At 37.4% G+C, this 6,000-nt stretch overlaps 1 protein-coding gene across 1 annotated transcript in view; it reads left to right on the top strand.

Moving 5' to 3' along the window:
* Positions 1–324: 324 nt before the first annotated feature.
* LOC129817168 (prospero homeobox protein 1-like) overlaps positions 325–6,000 on the top strand; it is a 40,988-nt gene continuing 35,312 nt past the window's right edge. The window contains exon 1 of the mRNA XM_055872141.1: positions 325–713. The gene's annotated coding sequence lies outside the window, so the exon portion shown is untranslated. The remainder of the gene's footprint in view (positions 714–6,000) is intronic.

Genomic DNA, 6,000 nt, shown 5'->3' with positions numbered 1-6,000 from the left:
AATGTTGCGTAAAATTTGTGAGGAATGTGTGTCTTTAAAGGATACCGTTAAACACGAGTTAAAATTACATAAACACGTGTTCATGACATTTAAAATATAAATGTTGTGCCTTACAAATGTGCTATTATCATATATCCACAATAACATGTCCATAAAATGAATGTTCATGCAAACATTAGGCCTATTGACAGTATTACAATGCCATAAGCTACTTCTAAATGAGATTTTCTTACATATTAAATCATTCATTTGTAAACAAAATAAGATATTTTTTAGTCTGTTGAAGTCCCGTCCCTTGGTCAAGTTCAGTGCATTGTACTCCTCCGAATACGACGGACGGTTCTTATTGGTAGGTGCGATCCGTTACATCACCAAGCTTATGACGCGCCGTCTTCCTGTTTCCTTCAGCTGTGTCTTAAAGTGAATCTTGTTGGTGGAGGAGAGCTCGAGCGTCGAAGCTCTGCCATCGCGTGCGCCTCGGGCAAGCTGCTACGACATCAACACCAGTCTTTCACCCCTCGAGAGAAGATGACAGAGAGCGGAGCAAAATAGCTCTTGTATATCTATTTTTATATTCTACGGTCGCGCTCATCACTCACTTTACTCCTACTCTTCCTTCCCTGAGAAATTATAATATTCAACGTTTCGCGGCGAAGCTTCCATAGTCCGTATTCTTTTTCAGCAGTAAAAAAGGCCTTTCCCTTCATCTGCGGGTAAGTAACCTTGTCCTCAGATACCTCCCTCTTGTTCTTTTGCGTCGCGTGCGTTTGGTGGGCAGAAGAAAAAAAAAACATCAAAAGATGAACAGCAGAATTGATTCTGACGAAAGACAACATTAGCTATCTTTTACGATATTATTAGTCTGAATTGTTTTCTTTCACCTAAAGTGTGACAAAGTTGCTTCATTGTTATGATGTGCAGAATACTTTTCTCCTTGTAAATCACAGACAGATTATTTCTAACTTTTAAAAGTAAGTTACTGTCTTTTTAAATGTGTTGTTTGTGAATAAATGTTTTTTTTAGCATATAGGCGAAAGACTTTCAAGGCTGTCTGACTTGGTTTGATTTGATCAAAGGCTGAAGTCCGTTATCTTTGAATCTGTGTGGGCTACACCTCCAAGTCTCGTATATGGTCTTTGTTGTGTGTATTCTTATTCGTTCAGTGTATTAAGCTTGCGAGTCGTTTTGATTTTTACAAACTTGGTTTTATCACTATTAACATCTGATATATATCATATCAGATAAATGTGATCTACTCTTTGAATGTTTCCGTCTAGTAGTGGCGTAAACTGTTTCCCTGGAGTAATTATTGTGGTGATAGTGCCAAGAACGAGCAAATGTTGATGAGGGAAAAAACGTCCAAAGTGTACATTATGGAGACAACGGGGATAGTTGGCACAGACGCACACAACCTGGTCATGGCTAGAAGGAAACAGCTTTGTCAAATGTCTTTATTATTGTTATTTTCAATTTTAGCTAACCCTAACCCTTTTCCTGACCTTAACCTAATTCTCCTAACCTTCTGCTCTGCTGCCTAAGTTCTCCCAAACTGCTAAGAAATGTCAAATCTGACTAAATCTGCAGCCTATTCCACTGGGCACATACTGGTTGATTCAATGTTTTTTCCACGTCATTTCAATTAAATTATGTTGAACCAACGTGGAATAGAAATTTAATTGACATGATTGGGGGTCTCATAGGGTGGCGTACAATTGGCCCAGCGTCGTCTGGGTTTGGCGGAGGTAGGTCGTCATTGTAAATAAGAATTTGTTCTTAACTGACTTTCCTAGTTAAATAAAGGTAAAAAAAAAGTCATAGACTTGCTTGAATAGTTACTTAGCCCTATTACAAATCCAAAGGGTTAGTAACTTTTTTTTTATACCATCATGGTGCCCGTTCTCTCTCTCTCATAGCTGTAAAGATCCTGGGAACACACACAACTGCACCACTTATCACATTTTCACAAAAAAACACGAAGACATGGCTAAAGGCCAATCAGACTTGTGAACATAATCCCTAGTTGTCTATTGCCGCTTTCCAAGTTGTCTGTAGCTTGTGAGGTGTGGAAACACTTTGTTGCTTTTATTGATTTTGTCTTGTTGCTTTTTGTGCTATCTTGATCTTTCTGCATGCTACGTCTTGCTTGTCCAATGTTGCTCTGCGTGTGCTCACTGCTCAATGATTGTCTGTATTGTAATTGTTTTTAATAACCTGCCCAGGGACTGTGGTTGAGTATTAGCCGGCTGGCTAAAACCGGCACTTTTACTGAAACGTTGATTAATGTGCACTGTCCCTGTAAAAATAAAGTCAAACTCAAAATGAGCGAGGGGGGAGAGATGAGCGTAGCCCATTGTTCAAATGCGCTCATATTTCCTTGAAATTGTTGAAAGGTATTCCAATAGACTGCGCATGGGCAATGGGGGGCAGGTGTGCCATCGGAAACGACAGGTGCTAGCGGCTTTATTTTCGAGCGATAATGACATGGCCCATTGTTAAGCTCTTGTGGCACCAAAGTCAAAGTTTTCTTGGAGATATTTCACTCTCGTTTGAACTTCTGGAGATGGATGGATGGAAAGAGTTGAGCCAGAGACATTTGTGATAATTAGACACAGACATGCTTTTAATACTTTTAATAATAGACTTTCATTTGTTTAGTCTGTGTAATATATTTACTTTTGTTTTGCCAGACTTTTTTTCTGCAATGAGATAAAAAAATCTGTCAAGCTTCCTCAACCTTGTTTCTTCTTCTTTTAGTTACACCAATGATGTGCTAAACAGTGTACATCTTACTGCTTGTTGCTCTTGTATTGCTTAATAATACAGTAATAAGCCTATCTCAAACAGTTTCCATTTAAAATTGTGTGTGTGTGTGTGTGCGTAATGTAAAGATCTTGTGTGTGCATGTGCGTGTGTGTGTGTGTGTGTGTGTGTGTGTGTGTGTGTGTGTGTGTGTGTGTGTGTGCGTGCTGTAAAGATCTTGTGTGTGTGTGTGTGTGTGTGTGTGTGTGTGTGTGCACGTGTGTGTGTGTGTGTGTGTGTGTGTGTGTGTGTGTGTGCGTGCTGTAAAGATCTTGTGTGTGTGTGTGTGTGCATGTGTGTGTGTGTGAGAGGGGGGAGAGTGTGAGAGAATGTGACTTTGTGTTTATTAGAAGAGAAAGTGATGCTTGTTATGCATGGTTACTTATGGCATCAATGACATTGACATATATCCTATAAGGTGATTTATACTCCCAGTTCAACTAAGTGACGATAAATAAGGGGTTACTTTATAGACGGAATGGGCTCAGATTGTCATGCTTTTACACTGGCCCCATTTCTATATCCGTCTCTGAGTGATTTGAGCAGAGATCTAAACATTAAAAAAAAAAATACATTCTCCCTCAAAATATGTCTTGACAAATGAGTCAAAACACTGATCAGTGACAATATGAGCTGTTGATGAACATTTAGATATACCTATATTCATCTATATTTTGTAATTTCAAAATGTCTTTGACAGTCTATTTGCATTGTCAGTTGTATTGTACTAAAATCTTAAATAGTGTTTGACAGATTTAAATGAATGTACTCCACTTTGGTTCTCTAGTAAGAACTCACACAATTTTCAAGCGTAGAAAACCCTATTCACCCTATACATATATGTTATTAAAATAGATTTCCTACAAGATTGTCTCACCGCTGTTCTGCTTAGCAAGGCTTTAGCGGTCTTTACAGGATCAGGCTTTGAGTCGAACGACTCGACAGGATGAAGTCTTGTTATCTTACACAGTATTGTCTGTACAGATAGACAATAGTTGAGATTTGGAAGGAGGAATGAGGAATATTAAATAATGTAACAAAATAATTCTTAAATGTTACATAAAAGTTCGAATTGTTTCTCTATTGCCAGTGAATGTTAATTCATTCTGTGAATATACTGAATAAAAGTCCTACACCACTGATGACGACATGCGTAGTCGTCAGCCGGTGCTTACAAAGGGGCTCTGATGCCGTCTGGATGGTGACAAAATGTTTCCATTCATAAAGGCGTAAAGTTTTTTGTCATAGTGCTCTGAGTTGCTCCTTCGATCAGTGCGCATTCAGTCAGTAAAATATAAGAAGCAATCTGCAAATAGGCTTTATTGTTTGAGGCGCTTGTTTTTATAACACTTTAAATGGGTGTGATATGTGGTTTGGATGAATACACTCACTGTACTATAGGGTCGTTCAATTTGATTTCAGTCACTTTTTGTTCCGCTCCCTTTTGATTTGAACAAAACTTTCTGTACATATTTGCCCATGGTAGAAGTGGTCAGAAAGTAACTTCTTGGACCTGAAGGCCAAAACATTTAGGAGATAGCGGTGCCCAACCATACCATGAGACATCCATGTATTCATAACTGTAAAAGATAAACGGTTGAGTTTTATATCATTTAAAAGCTTACAAACAGGGTTGTCAAACTATTTCATAATTTCTTGTTTTTTAACCTTAAACATCAATTAGCAAAAAAATTATACATGAAACATCATCTGAGGTGTTTGTGTTGTGCCCACCATAGGTTGAGAGACAGCATGTCTTAAACTTTCAGAATTTGGTAGCGCAAACATGGTTGGTCCACACACCAGAGAATGTTGACTTTAATGGGAATATCAGTTATTTTAAATTGCACTGTCAATGTTCCATAGACAACCTATTGAAATCATATAAATATAGATAATAAAATAGACATCCCCATTTAAGTTGACATTCAACATTGGGTGGACCAGCGGCCATCTTTGTGGTTGTAACTGGAAGTTCAAATTTCAATTCAATTTAAATGTCAATGATGTACCAGCTATATTCCAGTGATCCGAAGGGATATATATGTCCATTCTATGAATTCAATTTCTATGACTGAAATTACACCCACCCTGAACTCAAGAGTTTTCTGTGTCTCAAACGATTTCAGGCACAACACAAACACCTAAGATTATGTAAAAATCATGTCTAATCTACAACATGCGAAAATGGAAAAGAATCTGACTCCATGCATTTTTAGATAATTGACGTTAAACGTAAAAAAAAGTACATATTTTGTATTAAAACCTATTTTTTTCAAGAAATTACAAAACAAAACAACCATGTTTGTAACATTTATAAAAAATTATATAAAATTCAACTGTATATATTTTCAAGTGATGAAGAAATGGATGTCCCATCATAGGATTGGATTTGCAAAATGGTTAAACTTTGAGCACCTCTATCTCCAAATATTTTTGACATTCACGTCCAAAAGTAACTTTCTACAATGGGCAAATATGTATAGAAAGTTTTGTTTAAATTAAAAGGGGTGTGGTCAAAACGTGATTGAAATCAAATTGAACGACCCTATATGCACTTAATTAATTTCTTTGGGTATGGGCAACTTCTAATCTAAATGACTAAAATGTAACCTAAAATGTAAATGATCTACAGATGACTTTTGGAGAAGAGATTGTAATTAAGTCCGAAATAGTTCCACTGTGTTTACTGTGCCTTTGTGGTATTCTTAATCCAATCTCAGCCTTTCTCTTTAGTCTTCTGACTTAATGGTTTTCTGTGCCGGCTTGAAGCGCACAAACATGGAAATGAGGAAAAGTGCTAAAGTAATTATCATAATTTTATGCAGCTTTGTGTTGCGTGGGAACTGGTTCAGTGTTGCACAGGCCGGCCGTGTGGAACAGGGGACAGACAGAGGGAAATGTAGGGTGCGTCTGAAATGGCACCCTATACCACGGTTTCAGAAGCAGGACAAAACACCCTATTTTTGTCTGATGACTTGACACAAGGGCATGTACATGATAGGCCTATCTGGTTAATATGATTATGATGTTCATAATGCTTCTTGACAGTGTCACAAAGTGTCTTTTCTTAGTCCAAGTAAAGTGACACAGGATGGTCATAATTCTTAATGCAGTGTCACGAAGTGTATTTTATTTTATTTTAAATATAACGAAAAAAAACACGACTGTAAAGAATTCATAACAACAACAAAGGACTTA

This window comes from Salvelinus fontinalis, chromosome 20 (genome assembly GCF_029448725.1).
Source record: "Salvelinus fontinalis isolate EN_2023a chromosome 20, ASM2944872v1, whole genome shotgun sequence".
Lineage (NCBI taxonomy): Eukaryota > Metazoa > Chordata > Actinopteri > Salmoniformes > Salmonidae > Salvelinus > Salvelinus fontinalis.
Note: the sequence above shows the minus strand (reverse complement) of the source record. Positions and strands in the feature narration are given on the sequence as shown.